Source organism: Misgurnus anguillicaudatus, chromosome 12 (assembly GCF_027580225.2).
Source record: "Misgurnus anguillicaudatus chromosome 12, ASM2758022v2, whole genome shotgun sequence".
Lineage (NCBI taxonomy): Eukaryota > Metazoa > Chordata > Actinopteri > Cypriniformes > Cobitidae > Misgurnus > Misgurnus anguillicaudatus.
In genome coordinates, this window is record NC_073348.2 from 25,676,036 (window position 1) to 25,703,536 (window position 27,501).

The window sequence follows — 27,501 nt, forward strand, 5'->3', positions numbered from 1 at the left end:
ACAGTACGTGCATTAAATAATGGCACTAGTCGCTCTCTCAAACGTACTTTATTACTATAAATAAAACCTCTCGCAGATTGAAAACGCGAGCGGCATCGACGCAGCACTGTTTACTGTTTACGCTACAGAGATATTGATTCAGAAACACAAAAAGTAACCAAAAAAAGAACACTGGGCTAATGCATTAACATCACGGAAAATACAGAGAAATACGGTGTATATTTTCTCTCCTCTGAGACAACTGTAGGCTTTATTGAAGTCCCAAAATACTTGCGCTCATCAACTGAAGAGAAAACAATATTTCTCCCCAGCCATTTCATCAGCCCGAGCTGTACAGGAGAGACAATCCTATTGTTAAAAAAGCTACGGTATGCTTTGCAAGGCAGATGGTGTTTGGAGCCATGAATCATGCAGAGAAAATACTGAACATTTCCTGAGAGGATCAGCTACACATAATAAAGATTATCTGTTGAGAAACTCCTACTTGTTGAGTAGAAAGGATCCTATTCAGAAAGTATGAACAGTTTTGGAAATTATCCTGTTATCTGTTCATATTCTCTTATTGCTAATATATACATGAGTGTGTGTGAGATTGGCTGAAACATGGGTCAAGGGGAGGAGCCAAGGAAAACAGTTATGTCATGTTAAAAAAAATCAAATGGGAATCAAGAACTTTAACTTTTATCTGTGACACTTATATTATATTATGAAGTTGCCTGTAGCTGCATTTCCATTGCAAATTTGCACAAAACTTAAGTGTTATTTTCTAAATTTCAACTAAAGACTATTGCGAAATTACAGCGTTTCCATTAACCGTGATATGCGACTGAAATGTGAAGTCATTTCAAACTTCACATTGAGTCCGTTTACATGTTACGAATAAGCGGATAACTATCAAAAATCTGCTTATTACAGAAAACTGTTTTCATGCGTTAACATGCAAATCAATAAGCAGGCTATGCAGACAACTGCGTTTATATGGGACTTATCAGTTTTCTCGCAGGTAGTGACGTCACCACCTATAGTACATAATAGTCGTTCAAAAAGACAAAGGCATATCTGTCTTAAGCTGTACTGTTGTATCTCTTCTCGGGTCTGCAGAACCTGTAAATGTAACAAGAGCTTCTATTGTAACAGTTTCTCTGCCAACTGCTTTAGTCGAGCGGAGACTTTTATGCGTTACTTTGCGCTTACTTCCGCGTGTGACGTTTATCTTTCATGCACGGAGACATGCGCACATCGACAAAAGTGTGAGAAAGCCGGTTAAGGTGTTTACATGCCACGCGAAATCCACGTAATGAGCAAAAAACTACCTGTGCCGATCGGTTTTTGCTTATGCCGTTTATGGGCTTTCCCCGATTAAGGAAAACCCTTTTACGCATTTACATGACCACACGTTATCAGTTTATTAAGCATAATCGAAGTAAGACTGTGCATGTAAACGCACTCATTGACTGATGTTGGTAGGTTTACTAACATCACATCCACCGCCAAACATTAATGCCAAGGAAAGCCCCTTATACTTAGGAGCGGCAACATATAGGTGTTTATTGAAGGCAACAGTACATTATTTTAAATCAAAATGGATGTAGGAGTGTTATCCAAACATTTTTGGCAAGAAAAGCCTCTTATACTTGGCAGCAAACACGTATTGAGGTGTTTTAGTAGAGAGGTTTTAGTACATTACTTGCATCAGTTGACCTGAAAATGTGGAACTGTTTCCATTGCAGTTTTGCGAAATAAACCTTTTTCCGAATTGCCTGAAAAACCACCTCATGTGAGCGTAAAAACCTTTTTGCGATATATGGGAGATGTTGCGAAATTGACGTGTTTCCATTGGCCATATTTTCAATTTGCAATGTCAATATGCGCAATATAAAGTGCACCTATTTCATTGCTAAAAAACTTTATTTTGTGTATTTGGTATAATACAATGTGTTCACATGGTTTATGGGTAAAAAAACATATTATTTTCCACATACCGTACATTTTTGTAGCTCCAGATTTTTCTCTTCTCTTCATGAAACGCACTGATTCATGTACAAAACTGCTAACTGGTCAGCTAATCTGCACGTTGTGATTGGCATGAATACCTATGACGTCGGTGGAAATGTGACGCTCTTTACCATGTTTGAAAGATTTAGTCACAATGCAATGCTAACAGGAGTTAACTTACAGGATGTGAGTCTGAAGCGGGAGGAATTATTATAATGTCTGTCTTTACTACATCATCAATCCCAGGAAGTGAACTGTTGCCTACAATCCGTGTGTTTGTTGTAGTCCAAGAAAAGAGATTTACGTTGGAGACAATAACTCGCGTTTACTTTGGGGTATGCACCTTTTGCATATCATTAACATGTACTAATACACACTTACACAACAAAGGAAATGTAAAATCGTGAATCGGATGATTGGTGCTCTTTAAAGGGTAATGTAAACGCAGCTCGTGTCTCTGAATGAGTATTACGGGCCCATTTACAGGATCACTCAAGTCGAAATCTAACCAGAATTGTCATATACTCTGTGTTTCCCACTTACATTTTTTTATATTTGTGGTGGACATCCATAAGGGAGGATGGGTGGAAAATGGGTAACCAATATGCGGTCAGGTCAGTAATTTTCGAATGTGGAGCCACGCTCAATATTACAGTAAGTGCCGTGCACACCGCCACGCTAAATGTCTTGCACATTAGCGTCCACAGCCGCCCACTCTGTGATGTTATTTTTGATTTTGTGGCAGGCTGGCACAAATGAATTAATGTATGAAAAACACTAGACACTTTATATATTAGGAAAGCATACTACAATGCTACTTTACCTACTAATATTTCACACGTTCACAACAACAACTACCTGTTTTATGTGAATTTGCACATTGGTGCGTTTTTGTGCAACCTCCTTTCGTGCTAGGGCTTCATTGTTGCCTTTTTTATAGTCATCATTAGTTTTTGTACAATTTGTCCCTAGCAGTCATTGAAAAAGTACGCCTTTGCAACTAAAGAGTTCATACAAAACCTTCAAAGCTACATATTGGTACCAAAGAGTGTAGTACTTTAGAGGGACATGCTAGTTCCTCAAAAGTACTATACATACAGGTACCAAATGTATACATATCTGTACCTAAATAGCACATACTATGACTTTTAAAAGGGTACTGCCCGAATGACAGCTACCTTTTTTTGTAGAAATACTAAGCAATCTTCATTGCATCCAGTGCAGTATGCATTCCAGCCATAGCCTCTGGTTAGCAAAAAACAGAAAAAAAGACACGGCGTTCGGACTTTAAACCAAGCGAGTTACAAATGCACAAAAGTCAAAGACAGAGGCAAACCTACAAGGAAGCCTGCTGCTTTGGCAAAAATTGATCAAGTCTTTAATTCTGATTAACAGCCTGATTCATGCCCTTTGCTCACCGCTAATTAGCAAAAGCGCTAGCAGAGTCAAAGCGATGCCATTTAGAACAATAAAATGAAGAGGGCCCAAACAATTATACACAGCAATTCAAGCCCTGTCTGGATCAATAAGGTCAATGAGACAATGGCATCAGCCGTATTAAACAAAGGCTGACAGAAATGAGAGAAAGTGGATCATAAGATGGGCTGCAGATCCTTTATCACCTCATTCATCAACTGATAATACGCAGGTCAACAGCGATGCAATAAACAGCTCCGAAAGGTCATTTCTGGAAATTCTGACATGGTAGAAATGGTGCCCAACAACCATTGCGATGTCACTCCAACCATGCGTTAAAAACAAGACAATAACGAATTACGTCACAATAGAGACTATAGATTCAAACCTGTATTTCCCATATGAGCACTAAGCCTTACCATGGCTGTAGCACATGTACACACTAACCACAACTGCAACCATAAAAATGCAACTTTATATGATTCCCTTCTGTAAACCGCTTCACTGACTCTGTGTTGTACGAAGATAAATATACAATGATTTATATTGCAGGGATATTTTAAGACTTTAAATACACTCCCTACTCAAGATACGCTACCATATTTCTAAATCTGGTCTGATTTGAAGCATGAAAAAATATACCACAGCAATTACACTGTCAAAGGGTATGACCAAAACCCCAGAATGCACAACACAGGCCAATACAAACACAAATGGATGTTTCCCGTTCACAAACCCTTATTAAAATTAAAACATTTGACCGGCCTCCGATTTGAAAGATGGCAATACATTTCTGTGCAGTGGAAAAATAGGGGTTCCAGCGTGGGCCGAAACAGTCCGCTCATCCATCAGTTCCCCTAAAAAGCCCATGCCTTTTAATGAAGCCACAAGGGCAGAACACACACACGGCTGCCTGGACCTCCACTAACTGTACTTTGCCTCGTGATGCATGACAACCTCAACCCCCAGCACCAAATACAGAAAACGAGGATCAAGTTGTTCTTTTCCTCTGTGTTTTAGGCCACCCAGAGCAATGAAAACCTACGGTTGCGGGTTTTCTAGCGGCCCTGGAGGCCACAACAAATCCCTAGTGGGAGCTTCGGTTCAGGGTAATGTGAGCTTACTCACCAGCCCCCCACTGAAGCACGGGCGTCCCGCATTTATAGTGTGGTCATGGGAGGAGAATAGAGAGAGAAACAGTATTCAGGCTGCCATGTCATCGCAAGCCCCCACCCCAAATTAGCTCGCTGTGGTCGTGGAGCATAGGTGGAAAAAAGTCTAGGCCAAACCAAATCATACAGAGTTTTAGAGTAAAGTTTAGCCTTCTGTGTCTATTCAAACAAGTATTTTTAAAAGTTAACCAACATGGCTTTCGCAACTTTTTATGCTTTTCATCCTTTTCATGCCAAAAGTTTCACCGGCAAGATGTTGGTAGCTCAACTAGCATTCTGTCTCTTGTGAGAATCAAACCGTATTTTCCAGACTATAAGTCGCTTTGAAGTATAAGTCACATTAGTCAAAAATGTGTTTTGAAGAGGAAAAAACATATATAAGTCGCACTGGACTATACATCGGGTTTATTAAAAATGTTTTCACAAAATCTAAGCCAAAGAACAGACATTTAATCTGGAAAAGCAAGTTATTCAACTAAACAATAGCACAGAACAGCAGGCTGAATATGTGTTCATCCATGTAAAGTAACATAAACAGTTATTTACATGATACACAATAGCATACAGAACATACCTGAATAGGCTAAATTAACACGACAAGCCAAATCAGGTTCAAAAAGGTCCCAAAGACAATTCCACATCACTGAATCCATTGAATTACATAAATACAGGAGCAGCACAGAGCGGACTCTCGCGGCTGTAGACGGTAATGGTTTCTCTCCGCCGAACTATGATAAAGGTGTCCGGAAGTAAGCAATAAGGTACGAGAGGCTGTGCTGTATCGTGAATAAGTAACGGCTGAAGGGCGTTGTTAGGCACGACGCGACCCCTTCAGCCGTTACTTATTCACGATACAGCACTTGCCTCGAGTACCTTATTGCTTTTATAAAACGGTTACCACACAATATTAAAGTAAAAAAAATATTAGTGCAACTTTCATGAAGTTAAATCAATAAAAGCATTCCTTCCGCTAGAAAAAATAGTCCCTGACTGCGAACAACAACATGAAGGCTCAAATAAAAACAACAAACGGTTTTCAGACTTTGTCTCATTATATGTTTATGTGTTGCTAAGGGTGTTGCTAAGGGCGCAGTGATATTAAATAGAACCATTGGTTGAAGCGGTCATAGCAGTGTTTTATCGTGAATAAAGCACACCTATTGACCACACAGAATCAAGGATTGGAACTAACCGTTTTATAAAATACAATACAGCCTTGTCTTTAACAACTAAAGGCCAAAATATGGTCCACTTTTACGCATACGGGTGATTCTCACGAAATCCAGATTTAGAAGGTGTCCAGCATCAGAATTTTCAAAAAGCCCTTGAAGCCAATTTTTTTTTTTGCACATATAAGATCAAGGTCTGAACTTACTATAACCATTATTTTTAGAGGATTTAAAAAATATTTCCTATAGAATTGTTTACATTTTTTAGATTATCATTATCAAAAATTATCATTACCGCAACATGATATTACATTAAATATAAGTATTTACAAACTTATGTTTCGGTAATGAGAACTAAAAAGTTGTCTAGGTACTAAGACAAAGAAAATGTAAACTTTTATCTGGAGAGAAAGAATAAGAACTGCTTACCTGGTAGCCATCTTGAGTGTCACAGTCAATTATGTCCCTTCCAACTATTTTTTTTTAAATGTTAGTTCCTTGAGGGCTTAAACAATGATTGAAAATTGTTGCGGAGGATGAGAAAATTGGTCTTGGACACATTTATATTCCTTGTTATTTTCTCTACATTTATCAATGATCACCAAATACTACATGTTTCTTTACTGTAAATATTTATAACATGCACTGAAGCTTTTTATTTTTTAGATTTTTTAATTATAAATATTTCCATGTCAAAGAACCCAAATCCAGTCATGGATACGTTCGGTAATGAAATTTTTCCCTTAAATGTGGAAAAAACAACAAAATTGGTTTGAATGATGTCATTTGAAATCATGTGCAAAATAGTACATAAAGAGATGTTTGTAACTGTATGTTTCTTATTTTGATAATCTTACTTTGCATTTACTTTTTTTTATCAAAATCTTTCATGACACCTCATAAGTCTAATTTTGCGAAAATCACCCATACGCAAGGGTCCTCGTACAGTGCACAGGATGCAGTTTTTGTCAAGTGCGCGCTTATTTTTTAAACCCTGCATACATTGTATACGTAGGTTGCGCATACGTGTACAGGAGAATGTAGTATGTAGCTCAGGAGATGCATTGCATTTTGTCGCAATGGGCATGCGTCCAACGTCTTTGAAAGGCCGTGCGCTCGACTTCATTCAAGTACACATAAAAAAAATTATATCTCCCATCTACACACATGAAGAACTGCTTATTAAGATGTCAATAGCCTGCAGGAGATCATAAGCCGTGTCATCAGCCCAGTAAAGCACAGATAGGGTCATATCACAAGGAATCAAATTCCCCTTGATCTATTGAGATAAAAGGGACCAATGTCCTATGAAAACATACTGTAACTTTCAAAACTCAAAACCTTGAACTTGATATTGGTACTGGAAATGTGCTTTTTAAATTCAATTAACTAGTCATTAAATATGAAATGTACCCAATTAAAAGCTTTAGTATTTATTCATTGATATCCATGAGTGGAAACAAGCCGGATCCGAGCCAGGATGACTCTTTGTTTTTGCACTTTAAATTCTTCCTTCTGAAGTTGAAACTTCATTAACAGTCATTTCACAGCGGCCATTGCTACTTTCCTACTTCCTTTTCTTTTCTACTCCCTGAGGGCCTGGATGGAGAAACACATTTAAAGACACAAGCTGTTTGGTCTGGCCATTGCATGACTGCTTTAACCCTCTGAATAAGCATGCTGTATTCACTACATAATAGTTCAGCAAAGCATCTTCAAATATATATACTTTGTCTATATACATTTTGCTCATAATTATCACATATACATTAACAATATACCATTTTATACAAAACATGGGACACATAAAATTGTTCACAGGCTTGCTATTACAGCTTTTTCCTTTCTGCCATCAGTCAAGAAAGGATCAGAGGAAGAGAGCATTGTGGGTATTTTATCAGAGAAACAGGGGAGGGTCAGAAGAGAGGTCACCGCAATAATACACTGGACTGATAAGGTTTATCTGTGTCAAAGATTCATTACGGACGATTTCACAAGAAGAACTGCTTACTGTAGCTAGCTCTACTACACACAGTGTAGTACAAGTACACACAAATCACTACGTGTTGGGTTGAAACCACCAAGCACTGCATCAGCTATGAAGTTACAGTAATAAACAAAGATAGACAGACACACATGCACCAAGCAGGGCATAAAATTCAACTCCCCCTGCCATTCAGCCTTAGGGCCCTGGCATGATGCACTGGCACTGTTATTGACATAAGCAATGCTTAAAGTTAGGAACAATCTGTTAAGTAGGTAAAAAGCAACAGACTGTCACTCATAATCTCTCACTGCAAAGCTGGATTTCCAACAGAAAAATGAAGGAAAAACTCACTACAATGTGATGCTTCATAAGGTTTCGTATAGAAATTACCCACCTACGAAGAAAAAGAGAGAGAATTAGGGTTAGTGATCAAATCAGACAATGTATAAAAATACCATTATTGCACGTTTATGCATTAAAATGTAATGTGATTTTTTTAGCGGATTTTAGTGGTGAGATTGCGAATTGCAAACAACCTCAATTTCAAAACGCAATGAGAAGTTACGGTAGCTGCAACAGGACAAAAATGACATCGTCCGCTGTGTATATAGGAAAAAAACGGCTCATTTTAAGGTAATAGAAACAATACAGTTCATTATGTAAGGTCTTTATAGACCACAAATAATATAGTTATGTATATTATATTGCATTTCTTTTAAGAGATCTTTCTAAAAGTCCCACACTGCACCTTTAATTCAAATTTAATGTAACATACAGTATGCATTTCTGTGCTAAAGCATGCTATTACAGACACTACAAAAGTTTTAAATTTATATTTAGTACCATAATAGCCAAACACACTGTTTAACTCAGTGGTTCTCAAACTGGGGGCCGTGAGATGGTGCCAGGGGGGCCGCAGTTTTATGACATTTTATCAAATAAATTAATTTATCATGAATTCTGTGCAATTAAACCTAAAAAAAATAAGACTACTAATCAACAGCAATACTTCGTATCATTTAATATGTTTTGTTTAATTAAAAGTTGAGTTTTAAAACAGTTTCTTGTCATAAATTTTCTTTGGGGGGGGGCGCGAAGGAATGCGCCGTGGAAAAGTTTGAGAACCACTGGTTTAACTATTTAGGACAGCCTTTTATATGAAACCAAACTAAATTACGACCAATCACAGTTTAGTTTGCAAACAAATGTAAAAATGTCCAATCATGATGTAGCATGCAAACATCAAATTGATATCATTGCTGTCAGAATAACTTTTACAAAAACCCCAAGCACCTGTGATGCAGAAAGCTTAAATTTTGAGTCCTCAAAATTAAGGGTGAAAAAGAAAAGCAAGAAAAAGAAGAAAAAATTAAATGTGCTGCTTTGCAAGCCCTATAACAAGCACAGCTCCAAGGCTACATAGGAAATAATTTGTCTTTGAATATAATTTTATGTCCCATACAACAGAGGAATAAAGGCGGAGGGCAAACAACTTTGCTTAAATAAGCCCCCACCGGGACAATTTTTCAATCAGAGAATAATGTTCATGCTTTCGCCGGCTTCTGTAAAAACGTTTCGAGGTGTGAAATGTGTAAAATAGCAAAACAGTCCTGCGATTGGTTACATTTCACTCAGCTTTTGATGTTTCCCAAAGCTTTTCACAGTGGAATAAACTCCATTAATCAATTCAAGCTCATAAGAAAGCTAAGACGATGTGTCTCGCGCTACAATATTATGACATCATAATCATCATCACCGCATCATTATGATGAAGGCCTGTCGTGTGTTATGAATGGCTGTTTTCTTCATCCTGACAAACAGATAATAGCTCTTTTAAAGAACACTTTTATTTCCCATGAAGACTTTGTTATTTGAGAGATTTGCATTGCTGCTGTAATTCTGTTCTTCATGCTCGGTTAAGTCACATTCAGAGATATATTAGTAAACATATGATGACTTCACAATACAGACGTAATTACATAAACATCACCCCATAAGAAAGAAAAATCGCAGATGAAATTTCTCATTTGTTTCTCCTAGACAGCAATAATATTAAATAGATTAAAAGACTGAAATCTCTTGCATTTCAACTAATCTCCTGAGAAAAGACCCAGACATCTCATTTAAGTCTCCGTTAGAGTTTAACAATGTCACATGCTAAGCTTACAGTAGATTTATCCAGTCAGCATTTAAAAGGCAATATTATTTAAGATTTCATCAAAGTGATCCAAAACCAGATTACTTTAGCAGTACAATCTATATTTTATAGCTCTTAATGTTATCTCTCAAAAGATTTGTATTTGATTTGTATATACTCCTCTTGTGAAATTTTTAGGATGTACATTGCAGACTGAATTGATATTTAAATGAAACTGTCACAACAGCAAAAAAAATTATTGCACTTCTCAACAAACTAAACAATTAAAGTCCACAAAAATTGAAGTTTTATGACTTATAATATTAATCTGTTATCCTTTAGGATATCTAAAAACGAATGTGCTCCTAAACATTGACAAAATTTGGAAGATATAAGCACTTAAAACTTACAATCTCCCTCTCTTCCACCAAAATTAATCAATGATTTTTATGACATCATTCCGCACTTCGACTTTTCATCAGATGCTAAACTGTGAGGTAAAACTAAACACTATTGGTTATTTTAAAAAGGGAGGAGCTACTCAATATGTCTCACCCTAAAATGTTTTAGTAAAATATTGAACAAAGTTGCGAGTTTTAAGGCACTTCATTGGTTCTTTAAATATAATTTATGGATGTAACACTGTACTGTAAAAAGTGAAAGTTGGTTCTTCTTACCGTTGGTTCACACCAGCCACGTTTGAGGCATCAAATTTGTGTCTACCGTGTCTAGTTTGCCTGCTTGAACATTTTGAGTTTACTCGCTTCATTCACAAAAGACGCTTGTGAAATTCTAGTTATTGAGACATTCTTGCGGAAATTCGCGTCATGGGAGGGGCTTCTGGGACTCCACTTGCTTTCTGTAATCATGTCACTACTAGAGCAAGCTCCTGATTGATTAACGCGGCGCGTTTTTCCGCTAAAGTTCACATTTTTCAACTCGCGAGTTTCCCGCGGCAACGCTCAATTCGCGTCACTCACGCGAACTAGAAGCGCGAATAAGGCGGAATTGCGTCTAACGCGCTACAAGCCTCATTCACGTCTTTACAATGACTTAACGTTGAAATCACCCCCGCTTCACGCTTAAAGAGTAACTAAACCCTAAACCAACTTTTTTTAGATAATGATCTGTAAGAATGATGCTTTATTAGTGCTGTTCATTGATTTTAGTAAGTTTTTTGACATTTGGATATAAAGTGTTTCAATACTATAATATATGGTGTAAAAACGTCTGAGTGCTGCCCTCTTCAGGTTGAACGGTGGCTACTGCAGTTGAATTTTCCTATTGGATGTTGGGTCCAAAAAGTAACTCGTGACGTAAGCAGGTTCAAGCTCACCACGCCCTTGTTACATCTCACCACACACTTGGGACGAGCTTAGCTCGTCCCCTCTATCTCCGTTGGGATCTGCCCACTTTTCTTGCATTTTTCAAATATTAACAGTGGGCGGAGTCAGGCTCTGACCAGGGGTTTAGTTACGCTTTAAGTTTTATCAACTTCAATTTTCTTAATTTAAGTAAATATTTTATGGTGACTTTTTTCATTTAAATTTAGCACCTAAAGGGTAAATCTGACTTTTTTCCATGTTTAAGTGTTATAATTGGGTCTCCAGTGCTTCTATTAACATAAAAATGTGAAAAAATCAACCTAGTAACTTAGTTTTGATAAACCATTCTCTGCAAGCATGTGAAAAAATAGCTCATTGAAATTTGGCTCCCCTTGTGATGTCAGAAGGGGATAATACCGCCCCTTAACCTGCACTATCCAACAACTGCACTGCCATTTAGTGCAGAGATCAGCTCATTTGCATTTTAAATGACACCCAAAAACACCACATTTTTGCTTACACCTACAAAGTGGCAATTGTAACATGTTATAATAAATTATCTATATGGTATTTTGAGCTAGAACCTCACATACATACTCTGGGGACACCAAAGATTTATTTGACATCTTAAAAAAGTCTTGTGAAATGTCCCCTTTATAGTAAAAAAAAAATTAGGTGTTACTGTGGTTTTACAAGTTAATCCAACTTTTACTTTTTGGTGTAGGTTCCAGGGTGAGGGTGCTAATGGATATGAGTTTGTATGAGCAATAGTTATAGTGATGCATCCATTAGAAACCATCACCACCAAACAAATCTTTATTTTTCCCAAAAGGTGATTCATGACTAGTGAGCTCCTTGCCACTATTTGTGTGTTGTTCCTCTCGCTGTTACAAAATGAACATGAAGACTCTTTTGCTGGCAAATGATTTCCCAGAAGGCCCTGTCTGAATCCCTGGTAGTGACGCACTGGCAAAACAAACAATCCCATCTCTCCGCCTGTCTTGATCACACTAAAGACAGTTCATTGCGGCCCCCAAATTGGAGTCTGCAGAGGGGACGGCCTTACAACTCCCTGATTAAGGTGTCGGCATTCTGCTGCCAGAGCGGTGAGTTCGGGAGTCCTCCATTGATCTGCTGTCACCTCAGACAGTCTTGTTTTCAGACTACGCCCACACTCCTGTCTTTTTGGGATACTGTCCTGACAGTGTTTTATAGCTGTTTTGACAAGTATTTGTCTAATTGTTTGTGCAAATGAACCGCTTTGAGTCTACTAAAAGTAACTTCAATTATAGCCTCACATTTACTTTTAAACACAGGGCCCATGCACGCTATATTTATTTAATTACATCACAGCCTTGTTTTATTCCGATTTTTATTTGATTAATTGCGCAGCCTCGCTTTGCGAGGCAATAAAAGAGATCCGAGCTCGCCAAATAAACCCGCACTACAAAGACCGTCCCCTATCTGAGTTCTGCCACGACCGACACACAAATGTAATTACAGCCAGTGGCCTGGTGTACACAATGGGCTTTAATTGTGTAGTGGCAGAACAGCTGCTGAAGTGGAGCTGTGGATCAGTCTTCCTGCTGCTTGGACATCACACAGCCAGCGGGCGCACCAAAGCCCCCCGCCAGCTCGAAGTCCTACGGAAAGATACGGTCCTCCGTCCACCGGTTACCCGAATCTTTCTTACCATCTGCCTATTTAAGAGAGATGGTCTTTGCACCTCGCTCAAGGATTCTACAATAGATTTAAATAAAGGGAAGAAAAAGATACACCCTGGGGATGCGACCGGAGAGGGAGGAGCAGAAAGCAGGGTTCCAGGACACCCCGTGGAGAGGAGAAATAACGTTTTTGCTGTCCTTCTCACCCAAAGATGATTCCGGATACGATTTTGCAATGAATTTAAACCTCTATTAAATATATTATATTTTATACTTATGAATAATAGATTTCTGTTTTAACTTTAGTTTTTAATTATATAATTCTCAATGCTTCATGGGGTGCTTAGCTTATTGCCTCATAAAAAAGATGTTAAGTCACACTGTACCATTGTCTTTTTCCCTCGCTTTTTAAATACTTTTTTGCTTGGAATCAAAGTCTCTAATGTTGCGATTGATCTCAGAGCTGGTTGGTTTGGTTCATGGCTTTGAACTCTATGTTCAGTTCAGTATATATTTTTTGAATCCCTGCGGGGATAATGAATAAGAAAAGTACTTTATGAACCAAAGCTTCTGAAGCATTGGGCGCCCATTGTTGCGTTTTATTGGCTTGTCCAGCGTGTTCCCATGGAACTGACAGCATGGTGCAATCTATCCTTTGATCTCATGGACCTTTAGAGTATTAACATCGCCTTTATGCCTATGAGTAAATAACAAGTCAATGTCCGTAACGAGTAGGTACACTGATATCATCGTCGCCTCTGAGAGTGACACGACCTCTCTCTTTTTACCTTGACTGACGTTGGAAGATCTTGAACCTATTCAATTAAACTGCCTTGGAACCTGCATTATTTTCATAAATCTCCCCCAAGCGTCGTGCAGGGCAAATGATCAGACCTTCAGGGTCTGTAATGGTGACTGTCAGCAGACGATTCTTCTGGAGACTCATGGAGGGTCCCTGCATTAGCCAACCATTTATTCAGATTGGTCAATAAGACCTGAATGCTAAGAATGATGGATCTGTCAAACCTTCGCTCGATAGAGGACTGCACACACTTAGGGCTTGGGTCAACAAACCGTCCAGCGCCCGAGACATTAATGTGTTTGCCCAGGTCGAACAGGACCCAAGGTTAATGCTCAGCGCAGGCATTAATGTGCTTACTCAAGATAAACAGACAGACTTTCACTCTAATGTGCATAGCGCTGCAAGCGTGGACGTGGCCAACTTAATGTTGTGAACTAGATAGAAGGAAATGAGAGAAAAGGTGAGAGCAGGGTCGAGATGATTTTAGTCTTTAAATTTTCTTTCATGCATTTGCCAGATGATTTTATCTAAAGAAAGCTAAAGTGCATTTGTGCACATTTTTATCAAGATTTTCAGTTTCACTTGGAATCGAATCCATGTCTCTAGTATTGCTAGTGCTATTTAATCTTAACAAGATGCGTCATTGCTATTGAATGGTTCTGACTAGAAGGGATACAGCTACGGCCAAATCTCGCAAGATGTTGGGTTTGGGGGTAGGATTTGGGTGAAAACAGTGCAATCATCTTGCCACATTTCATGAGACTTGGCCATAGCTGTATCCCTTCTAGCCACACCCATATGAATGGAGATAGCAGCGGTCAATATGGCCACTCTAGGGGGTAGACTTTGCGCATGCGCATTATTTATCAGGTCTTGCTTTAGCGGGGTCTACTATAGAACATATGATGTGTTAGGTCTACAATGTTGTAGGTTCAAAACTTGCCATCCCAGTATAGGTTACATTACAACTGTCCCTTTTTGACCCATTAGTATGAAATAGTCACTATTAGTGACACAAATACTCATTAAAATACCACTACAGGTGTTTGTGGACACCCAAAGACGACATCCTAAGTGCTTGTTAAACATTCATTTTAGAGCCACAGGCATGAATATAAAGATGGTCCTCAATTCGCTGCTTCAACAGCTTCTCCTCCTCTGGGAAAGTTTTGTACTAGATTTTGGAGCGTGTGAAGATTTGCCCCCTCATTCAGACACATAAGCATCAGCGAGGTCAGCCGCTGATGCCGGCTTGCAATCAGCGTTGCAATTCATCCCAAAGGTGTTCAATGGGGTCAGATCTTGGCTTTCTGCGAGCCACTCAAGAACTTCCAGACCTTAGACATGCACAGTCTCAGTATAGCAGCACTTACTATGCATATGCAAGAGGGGATTGTCATGTCTATGGAAAATTTTGCTTAATGAGATTGCATGGCTGTTTGCCTAATTTTATGCACCTGTTAATAAAAGTAGCTTAAAATGTGTTAATTGTCGACATAAGTTTGAGCAGAACGAGATCTAGTGTTTACGAATGATAATGAGACAGTATATCAAGCAAGCATTGGTCATGCTTTGTGTGTACAAGAATTTATCACCTTCTAATGTGCAAAAACATTTCTTCACGTTTTCCTCTGATTCAAACAGCTGTAAATGTGTACGCCTGCTTGTTTTCATGCACTGCGCGATACTCCTCGCCCCACCCTCTGCTTCCGAGTGTCAACCTCAGAGAGCAACACGAAAGCAATTCCCCAAGTCCAAAATATATCTAAAGTAATTGCATCCCTGAAACCATTTTTGATGTTCTACAGAGCACAACAACGGCGTAGGAAAATAAAGAAACCCTCTTTGTGTTGCTTTCAATTTAAGGAGTTATTTTCTCCTGCAAGATTCTTCATATAATGACCGTGAGTGCGTCTGGGTCTCTCCTCGCGTCTTCAAAAAGCGACGGGGCTTGTTTGAAGTCTAGTTAGCATCCTGGAAAGGCTTGGTAACTCTTTTCACACGAGTGCGATGCAAGGGGACGATTGGCTAGTAGGAGGAGGAGGGGAAACGTGTATTTCTTACACAACTGACAGGAGAATCATCTGATCTCTGGACGGGCGGCTGAGAATTACACATGCGGGCGAGATAAAAGCGCTCTGTTTATAGGATGCACTCGAGTGCACATAATGAAAAATGCTGTGTTCATAAAAACCATGTAGACTGACACGGATAAGTCACATTTAAAAGTGTAAGATGTATACTGGGCGCAAATCAATTTAAACCTATGCGCCGATACCACTTACTATACATACACTGTTAGATTTATTTTTTCAAAATATGTACCCCAGCTGGAACAGGGGCTGTAAGCTTTAAAAGGTCATAATATGTATCATAATGTACAGATATATGTATACATTATGCTACCGATATGGAGGTATTAATATGAACTCTTTAAAGGGCACCCATTATGCAAAATCCACTTTTACAAGGTGTTTGGACATAATGTGTGTTGGCAGTATGTGAACACAACCACCCGACTATGCAAAAAATCACTCTCTCTTTGTTTTTATCCCCATTAAACAAAAGCAGTCTCATTAGACACCTTTTTCATTTTCTTATCAATGTGAGGTCACATTGATAAAGCCACGCCCACTTACAGTCCTGCATTACCATATTTTCCACCATCAGCGAGTTGTACTCTGTCCACTAGATACTATCCTCTCAGACTGTATAAATCAGATCTATTTTAACTGAAAGCACTCACTGTCTGTTTGTAAGGAAGTGAGGAGCTGTAGCTCATTTGCATTTAAAGGTACGTACATTAAAACAGCATATTTTGATTCCCACCCAAATGGGGACATTTTGGGCATGCTATAATAAATGATTTGTGGGGTATTTTGAGCTGAAACTTCACAGACACATTCTGGGCACACCTGAGATTTATATTACATCTTGTAAAAAGGTCATAATAGGTGCCCTTTAAGGTGCAAAGGTGTACATATGAAAGGGTACAGCCCCAGTGACAGCTGGGGTACATATTTTGACTATTTTTTCTGACACTTTGGGTAATAATCTATATTAAGTAGTATATAAGCGATATTTCAAAAGTAGCTGAAATATCTATGGACATACAGGTACATTAAGCGAAAGGATATGTTTAGCCTTTCTACTGCTGTTGAGAATCAAGAAATTTGACTTTCCTCCATCAGCTTGAGGCCATGGTCAACACAATATCTATAAAAATAAAACAATCACATGAACCCATCCACATGTGCTCGCGCTCACACATGCGTGCAGACAGAGTCCCTCCAGGGAGAAACTGATGGACATAGGAGATGACAGATCATTGTGTTTGCTTGCAAGAACGAGTTTATGTTCACTGCTTCTGTTGCTCTCATAGAGACTCTCCTTGCAGATGTTATGTCATATATTTAATAAAAAACAGTCAATCTCATGTGAAATGTCATGCATATTACTTAAAGGTGCCAAAGAATGCATTGAAATAATATGTTAAATTGTTCTTTGATATTTACATAGAAGGTATGTTATTTGATTAAGTGCAGAAACGTTTTTACTTGTCAATTTACAACCCTAGGATTTGTCCTTTGAATGAAATGGTCTATTTTTGCCCTAATTGGAAGGGTCATGAATAATAATATTGAGCTCTGCTCTGATTGGCTCTGCTCTGCTCTGAGGCTCATGCCAGCTCACACTAGTAAACAGATCTTATATCTTTGAGCCTGTATTGGACAAAAATACAGATTTTGAGGAACAGCTTATTGTTTGGAGATTGTTAATAGACGTTTCTGAGTGGTAAGTTTGTGTTTTTTTCAGTATGGACCTGCAAAACGTTACTATAAAGTCAATAGTCGAACTCCAGCCTAAACGCTAGCATGTAGCGCTAACTCAGCAATCACAAATTTGTTTTCAGCATTTTAACAACTTTGTATTTTATTGAATGTGTAATTTAATGTTGGGGCGTACATCTTGCCTGTGACGTCACATTCTGTGTTATGTTAAGATTGGCCTGTTTTCCAGCAGTCTTTTGCGTGCAAGAGGTTTACATAAAAATGAGGAAACAAAAGCTTTTGAGGCTCACAATATCTCATTACCATTTACAGAACTCTTATCATTCATCTATGCCTAAGTGAGACATCAAGGCTTATTTTTTGAACTAATAAAAAGTAGGTATGAACAATGCAGAACACATGTTAGCCTATCATAACCCTACTGGAAAACCCAGCTAAGACCAGCATAAACTGGTAGCTGGTTTAAGGTGGCAGTAGCTGGTTTTTGCTGGTCCTCCCAGCCTGGCAAAGCTGGTGAATCAGCTGGTCTTCCAGCCTGACCAGCTAAGTCCAGCTAGACCAGCTTAAAAGGTGACCAAAACACAGCTAGACCAGCTTGCTACACCAGCAATACAGCTAAAACCAAGCTAAGAGACCAGCTAAAACCAGCGTACCAGCTTATGCTGGTCTTAGCTGGATATTTCAGTAGGGAAGAGAGGCCATTTATATATAAAATCCTAAAGTACCACAAAACAGCCTATTTAACTCTCTAAATTATTAAGAGGGTAGCTTTGCAGAACAGTTTCTAGTGTTTTTGAATGCTGACATTATAAATATAAGTTGACTTGAGGTAAAAGTTGCACAGCACAGAGGCCCTTTAAAAAGCAGAGAAATAGAAGAGTGCATGTAAGTTGTACGTGACTAGAACTTAAAGTACAGGCACAAAACGCAAAAAAAATATGTAACGTGTAGGAGTGGTTTCAAAGCACAGAAGAGCCAGCTTGTGTTCCCTGCAGCTTCACTGCACTACGTTACACAAAATGGTGGCAGGCGAGGTGACGCCTTTAGCAGTCGGTGGCAGGTGTACAAGCTAAGCTCAGTAATTATTTCCCTTTATCCGAGCGGTGGCATTTAAATGAATTCTTCTTCTGCCTGCCTATCTGCGCCTGCCGCGATAGACCTCAGCTATCCTTTAATTATGCTTTCAGCCCCGACTGTTTACCGAACAACTCCTACCGGCTACCAGCGGTGCCGAACATACCCGAGCCGGCAGAGAGCACGGTCCGACAAATGTACACGAGGGAGATTGTGCCTGACAGCTCGGACGGTTGGCACTGTGAGAGGATAAAGAAACATCATTCTTGCTGTCTCTCACCACTTCAATAGCCGGCCGCAGGATTTATTGTGCGCCTAGGAGCGCTTGAGATTCCATCTAATGTATCATGTTGAGTTTATATTGAGGTGCTAAAAAAATGGCACACTTTAGTATGCTGACAAAATTATTTTGAAGGACCTTTGAGAAAAAAGTGATGCCTTTGACTTTGGCCGAATGGTTAGAGAGTCAGGCTTGTAACCCGAGAGTTGCCGCTTCGAGTGTCACAAGGGCAAGTTGTGACTGTGGTGCCCTTGAGCAAGGCACCTTACCTTAATTGCTCCCCGGGCACCGGGATAGCTGCCCTTTGCTCCAGATGTGCGTGTGTTCACTACTCACTAGGATGGGTTAAATGCAGAGGTCACATTTCGAGTATGCGATTCATACTTGACAAGCATGTCACTTTCACTTTGAAAGTTATTTTTGATTTAACATTTATTCATTTAGTAGATGCTTTTATCCAAAGTGATTTAATGTGCTTTTAACCTATACTGTTTTTATCAGTATAGGTAAATACTTGAGGATCGAACGTATGCTTTACAATTGAACTCCTTACCATACTCAGTTTGTGACCATGGGCTCTAGACTATCTTACACGACGCAAGTGTCTTTTGCTAGTTTCCACCCTGTGCAATTATAATTTTCACGTTTAGCGCCGCGTTGTTTAAATAGCAAATGATTTGCGCCCCCTTTTGCACCGGTTCTGGTGAGAAAACGAGGTGTGTTCAGGCGCATTGTTGGCGAGTTGCTATTTTGAGGCAACTAAAATAGACTACGCCATTGACCAACAAAAACCTGGTCTAGAGTCAATGGCGCAATATGTTTTTTTTGTTATTTAAAGAGTGTATTAGTAATATGCGCCTAAACTGGAAGACAACGCGATTTGCTTAACACATACATGAATGTGCAGCAGCACAAAAACGCTTTTAAATATGAAAGATTAAAGAATTAAATGTAAAATATTATTATTGAGTCTCTTGGACATAAATGAGGACTAATTATGAGACGTTACAAGGCACAAAGAGCTGCTTCACCTGCAGTCTGGTAAGTAAATAAATGCTTTGCTTTAAACAAACGCATCTGTTTTTAAATGTTTTTAAATGCTACCTCTCGGATTTATTGTATATGATAACTCTGTACCTGTGGATATGCTGAGATGAGAAACATTTTTAAGTACAGTAATGCTTAAAAAAACTGACGCTGTCCAAGTGCTGAACCTTGAGGAGAGCCGTTTGTAAATTATTTATCTCCTGTTTGTAACAAATAAAGTATTTTTACAGTACAAACCTTTTCTTACATACTTGTAAATTATTTTTTATGATATTGGATAGCCATTTAAAGCAATTAAAAGCCTGATTTTTTACTTCACTCTCAGAAATAAAGGTACAAAAGTTGTCACTGGGACAGTACCCTTTCAAAAAGGTACATCTTTGTACCCAAAGAGTGCATATTAGTACTTTGAACTGCCAAAATGTACCTTTAAAGGAACATACTTGTACCTAAATGGTACATATTAGGACCTTTTTTAAAGAGTACTGCCCCAGTGACAGCTTCGTACCTTTATTTTTGACAGTGTTCCATGACTAAATGAAAACGGGTTTTAAAGGTTTTAATGAAAAAAGAACAATTTCAATACAAGTGAAAAACAACACAATTATTTAACAATAATCTTAAACTGGGGGTCTTCTTCCTCCGCTTAGTTTTTTAGTTTACAAAGTCTGTAATCTAAAAAGGGATTAGACATAGCGCCAGCACAACTGGCTTTTAAAGGGGATGAGACCTGAGACTCTCATTGGTTTATTGCACGTTACGCCCAAAATACTCCCATTAATCATTAAAAAAATAGGACCAACCCTTTTCGACCATGCGCTCGGCGCACAAACCATTTTTCCCGTCATTAAATTAGCAAAAGTGTATTCGGACATGCCCATTTAGACGTTGCGCTGTGCGCTTTAGACAATCGTTAAAATAGGGCCCTAAGTCTGTAAAATCCCAGCTAAAGTGATTTTTTGTGAATTATTGTTTTCTACATACAATCATCCTACATAATATAAAGAACATTCTGTGAAAATATAACCTTGATAACTTTAATATTAACTGAGAAATGTCTGAGATTGATATAAAGGGAAATCAGATTATGAGGCTTTCACCCAAATTTACACATACAGGGTCACATAAACATTAACATGCATAGCATAGACATTTGACTATCAGTATTAACGTCTGGTTGTTTCTGTATTAAGCTAATTTGAATATTGCAAAAGTATTCATGCATTGGTTTGGCGACACATGGGTGGCCCAATAAGGCTGCGACTGCATTTTTAATGGTATGAAACATGCTGCCATTACATCGGCATGTGTAAATCACTCCCAAGACAGAAAGAGCGATGCGGTGGGGTTAAAATAAGACTGAGGTTGCTCTTCCGCAAAACTGACCTTGACCAACGAAACGAGCCAAGAGCGCCATGGCGAACGCTTGCGTGCCGTTATTAATGGCAGAGAGAGGGCAAGAGAAATGACTGAAACCACTGCACAGGTGTATAAGCAACATCTGTCGGAAAGCATTCAATCTGTTCCACTGGATTGATCATTTAGATTAAAAGACAGAAAGAGAGAGAGAAAAAAAGAGAGAGAGATATAAAGAGCAGTGCGGCATGGCCGTCTGAAAGGGAGTCTGGCTGAGGTGACGACAGGTGTTCGGCAGAAGAGCGAATTAAAGAGAGAAACCTGCTCGTCTTTATGACGTAGCCCGCTGTGATACACATCCCTCCTAGAACACTACTTTAATTAATCTGATCACATTCTGCTTTAGAGAGCAGAGGTGAAAAACAGCCTGGCATTCGTTCCTCCTCATGCGCTCTGAGTAATGTCACCCGCGTGCCCTGGAGTAGATGAAGGACATGCTGGTGAATTAATCATTTAATACACCTTCTTCCCCCTTATCTGTCTTTGCTTATGAACATACATTCTTTCACATAAGGTGCAGAACACTGTAAAATGTAATAAGTTGAGTTTACTTAAAAAAGTGAGGAAACTGATTGCCTCATAATTTTAAGTAAGTTAGTGTATTGCTTTTAAGTTGGCAAAACTTTATATTATTTGTAGCCTAAACTTATTCATCAAGTAAGGTAGAGTATTGATTTTAAGTTGTCAAAACTTAACAGTACAAGTAGACTAAACTTATTAATCAAGTAAAGTTAAGTACTCTTTACTTAAAACCATTAGTTGAGATAACTTCTTTTTATTGTTCACTTTACTTGTAAATATAAGGAAACTGATTGCCTTACATTTGTAAGTAAGCTGAACTAACAAAAATGAGTAAAGCCAAAAAGCAACAAAATGAGGTTAAAACATTTATTTTAAACATGTTAACCGTTTACAAAGTAAAACATTTTTGTGGCACGCACGCACACACGGCACACACACACACACACACACACACACAAGAAAGGGGTTTGTGTTCAGTCACTCATCAATCTGGATACCCAAAATGCAACAATAGACCTAAGACAGTCTTGTTTCTGTTATTACAAACACAATGAACGCACCTTGACAAACAAATTCAAAACTAGTTTTTTTTTAGTGACTGCAGTTTTGGTTTTGTATCCAGGGTGGCATGTGACTGATAAAAAAGTAACAAATTGCATCAACAGACCTACAGTAACAATCTTGTTTCTGCCATCAGAAACATGCAAAATACAGCTTAACTAAAACATCAAAGTTTTGCAGCAATTAAAGTTGAGTTTTTCTGGAACTTGTATCCAGGTTGACGAAAAATAAAAACCCCAAAATGCAACAGATCTACAGTAACACGGACTTGTTTCACACAAAACACACTACTTCACATTAGTATGTTTTGTAGTGATGGCAGTTTTGACTTTAGTGATTTGTGCCCCAGGGAAAGAAAAACCCTGTGAATCAACTCAAAATAAGCTGTGAAGAGGTACTCCATATTTAAAACAACGATCAGTCCAAAAACTAAACCATGGCATGTGATACTTTCTCAAGTCCATCCATGGCTGTGACACCCTACCAAATAATTGCTGTAAACCATGTGGAGAAATGCCTGTCCTCCGGCACCAGACTGAGAATTCCTATTGATAGTTGAGGTGGGTCACCATCACAGTCCTAATAAGATAGAAACGCAATATTAATATACATTCTCATAATACAAATGCAAAGTGGATGTGTCATTTAAAAATTTAAACTGTTCAAGGTGATGTTACTAGTTTTTGAAGTGACACTTAAATTTCTAACAGTGCTTCAGTTGGAATTGCCAATAATAATTTGGACCTTTCAGCAGAATCTTCTTTCCTGGTGGTGCAAAAACATCCTTGGAACATATTTAATTAATAATATCTTGTTAGAAAACTCTTCCATAGGTAAGGTATTTTGTATAGGCAGCAGGTTGTTTTTCCAGAAATAATCCCCAACAGTGTGATCAGGACTCTGTGTCAAGCAGAGGGTCTTGTATCAAACTGAAGGGGCTTATTTCATGATAACAACCTGCTGTCTGTGCATTATCCCACTTATTATGTGGCTATTTTACTCATAAGGTAAGCAACATTAAATATTTATTTGAACTATTTTATTAGCTTATTTTTAACAAATACAGAAAAAACTGTTTATTTTCAGTTTTAAGACAAGACGTTCAAATGTCACAAACACAATATTTGGTTTAATCATTTGTAACTATAACATCATGGGGCGGTTTCCCGGACAGGGATTAGCTTAATCCAGGACTAGGCCTTAGTTTAATTAGGAAATATAACTAGTTTTAACAAACATGCCTTACTAAAAACATGTTAGTGTGCATTTTGAGGCAAAACAAAGGACACTGATTTATTTTAAGATATGTCAGTGCAAGTTGTTTTCAGTTTGGACAGCTCTTAAAAATGTTTTAGTCTAGGACTAGTCTAATCCCTGTCCGGGAAACCGCCCCCATATGTTATTAAAAGACATTTGATTTAATTTTGTGTATTATTAAACTGTACCTGTCAAAATTATTTCCAGCATACGGGTTACAGCGTGTTTAAGCGGTTGTAATCTGTTTTGAATACATCTGAATGTAGTCGAAAGTGGACAGCTCAAAACGGTTTACCTGTGTTAACACCTGTATTAAGCTTTGTTCACTCATAATGCGATAAACTAAAACCCATAGTGTCGTGTTGATGTATTTCTTTATTTCGCTACTGTCAGGTATACATCTCAGACTGATCTTTGAATATTTGATGTTTTGCTTTATAATTTTTTAATTGGTTATGTAATTGGCATAAAACCTTTACCTGGCAAATAAATTATGTTTTCATTTATTCACAGCATTTATCAGAAGTTATTGATTCTCTTAATTGACGGAATAACTCAATGGCGGGGAAAGAGTTCAAAACTACAATACAAATTTCTCGCTAGAAATGCAACCAAAAGTGAAAATATTACTTTATTTACACTAAATGTGTGCTCAGTTGCTTTCTTGGCCACCATTTTATTTTATCGAACTCAACCAAGCTCGACCAATCCTGAGCATGCTCACGCATAGAATTGTGGGACAAAAGGATGTGCCTTGGTGCCTTTAATTATCTTCTATTTACACATTATTTCTTTAATAATGCTAATTAAATGCTAACACAAAAATTAGGACATCTCATATTAATTAAACGAGAAGAATACTAACCATGTTTGTTTTCAGGAAGTCTGTAGTGTCTCCCGCAAGAAGGATAGCAAGACCACAGGAGAACTACCGTCCACCGAGCAGTGACATCAGTGATGTTCTGACAAATAATACATAAAACATTGAGATCAACAGTCAGAACAGATTACTTAAAAGTTAGCAAATGGACTTAAACTATTTAAAACAAACAAACAAACAAAAATACTTACTAGATACTCAAGAGAGCTTTTAAACTTTTCTTTCATTCAAAATCTTCAAAAACAATGTTTAGCAAGGGATGAGAACAATTCTTGCCAGAGGTTTTTGCTTGCGACTTGGTTGTACTCCACAGTAACGTTACTATATGAAAGAAGGATAACAAAAGAAACAACATATCAAGATTTAAAAAGTTTTTACATGCCCTAAATAAAATGTGTGTTAATTACCTGACTTTCCATGAAGGGTATGCGCTCTCTTCAAAGAAACAAGCTCCTGCTAAATAATAATTATATACAATTAACATAGTATTGATTGATAGATACTAAAAAGCAATTGTAAAAACAACATTTTTAGCATTCACTCTATAAACTTAAAACTTTTTATAAAGCACATCTCTTATTTAAAGCGTAACTAAACCCCTGGTCAGAGCCTGACTCCACCCACTGGCAATATTTAAAAAATGCAAGAAAAGTGGGCAGATCCCAACGGAGATAGAGAGGACGAACTAAGCTCGTACCAAGTGTGTGGTGAGATCGTAACAAGGGCGTGATGAGATCATAACAAGGGCGTGGTGAGCTTAAACCTGTTACGTCACGAGTCATTTTTTGGACTCAACATCCAATAGGAAAATTCAACTGCAGTAGCCACCGTTCAACCTGAAGAGGGCAGCACTCAGACGTTTTTACACCATATATTGCAGTATTGATTGAAACACTTTATATCCAAATGTCAAAAAACTTACTTAAATCAATGAACAGCACTAATAAAGCATCATTCTTACAGATCATTAACTAAAAAAAGTTGGTTTAGGGTTTAGTTACTCTTTAACATAACTTGGCATTTTAAGGTATGAAATTATTAATGTTTTTTTTCTCCAGAGGTGGGTAGAAACATGCTTACTGAATTACATTGACTTGAGTAACAATTTTGAAAGCACCTACTTTAAAGGTGCTATTTTACCTTTTATAAGCAGTTCTAAGCATATTCATGTAGTTTATTATTATAAACCACACCAACACGAATTATAAACTCACTAATTAAGCAGTTTTTCCATTGCATACTTTTACTCAAGCAGTTATTACTATAAGGCTTAACTTTAACTAACTTTTTATATAATTACATTTTTACTCAATCTACCTCTGCAGATTAGTTACTTATGTCTGTTGAACGAAAATGTTTATCTTTAAACATACATGATTAGCAGTTGTTGGATTGCTAATTGTGATCAAATAGCATGCATCAGTTTTATTATTACCGACAAAATATTACTGTTTACAAACTGTGATTGTAATATTGCGATAAAAACGTAGCAATTAAAAAATAAAAATGATATATAAGCACAAACTTACCTCCTCATGCTCTTATCCGTCCATGTGCTGTTGTCGTCTTCTTCAGTTAACCACTCAGTTAAGCCACCACTTACTCCTTGGGAGCATTACTGCCACCTACTGTGCAGTCATCCTTTTTGAAAATACTTGAAATTTTAAGTTGAGCTAAATTAATCTGTTAAGTTTAATCAAGTTGACTTGAGTTTGCATAGAAAAAAGTTGGGATTACTTAGTTAAACTAAGTAAGGTTAACAAACTTAATTAAATAAGTTAAGTTTACTTAATCTTTTTAGTAAGCTCAGCTATTACATTTTACAGTGAAGGGGTTTTATGTACGTAGGCAAATCCTCAGCAGTGCTGAAAGTGTCGTCATCTTTTATATTATATCAATAAAAGAATACTTGACAAATACATGGAATGTTTTTTTTTCAACATCATGTTTTACATTAAAGGGCACCTATTGTCCTATTCTTGTTTTTACATTTGCTTTGGTGTGTAAGTGTGTGTTAGTACATGTTAACGATATTTTTAACAAAAAAGCAAATTATCGTTTCCAACGTAAATCTCTTATTTGGGGCTACAAACACATGGATTGTAGGCTTGGATTGTGGATTGGTAATATAGTAAATATCGACATTATCTTAATACCTCCCACTTTGACTCACAGCCTGTAAGTTAACTCCTGTTAGCATTGCATTGTGAGCGCATCTTTCAAACATGGTAAGGAGCATCACATTTCTGGCTGACATCAGAGGTATTCAGACCAATCATAACGTACAGATTAGCTGGCCAATCAGGGACACAGCGCATTTCAATTGGATGATTTTGGTACCAAATCAGTCTCAGTTTCAGAAAGAGAATGAAATCTGGAGCTACAAAAATGTACTTTATGTGGAAAATAATGTGTTTTTAATAGGGCTGTCAATAGATTAAAAAAATTAATCTAGATTAATCGCATGATTTCATGAGTTAACTGCGATTAATCGCAAATTAATCGCACATTTTTATCCATTCTAAATTTACCCTAATTTAACACTTTTCAGGTTTTTAATATTCTAATCATATATACATATATAGATGCTTTATGCAAATGTATGTTAACAACAGCCTGTTTACATTTTAACAGAATCCCCAGCCATTGTTTTGTATATGAATTTTCCTTTCAGAAGATTTTTCTTTCTCCATTTTTGTTTGCTGCTGCATCATTTGTGACCTGTGCTGGCAAGTTGAGTCGGAATTAGCAAATTTAAAAAAATAGTTGTTCATATTTTGACATTCTCTATTAAAACATAGAACAATGCATGATTTGTTGAAATATAACAAAATATGACAGAACTACACTTGTTTGAAGTTGAAAGAGTCAAATTACCACAAAAATGTCCACATCCATACATTATATTACCACATCAATACCTTAAAATCACTGGGAAAACTAATAGATTTAGCACACACAAAGCAAAAACATCATCAATGTATGTTCAACTTTTTTTCCTTTTGT

At 37.7% G+C, this 27,501-nt stretch overlaps 1 protein-coding gene and 1 long non-coding RNA gene across 6 annotated transcripts in view; both read right to left on the reverse strand.

Moving 5' to 3' along the window:
• cadm2a (cell adhesion molecule 2a) overlaps nucleotides 1–27,501 on the reverse strand; it is a 670,454-nt gene that overhangs the window by 555,898 nt on the left and 87,055 nt on the right. The window lies entirely within an intron of this gene.
• Nucleotides 21,800–26,322, reverse strand: LOC129432229 (uncharacterized). Its single transcript, XR_012372595.1, has 3 exons — nucleotides 24,687–26,322; nucleotides 24,481–24,577; nucleotides 21,800–22,937 (listed from the first exon to the last, which is right to left on the reverse strand). It is a non-coding gene; the product is annotated as an uncharacterized lncRNA (long non-coding RNA).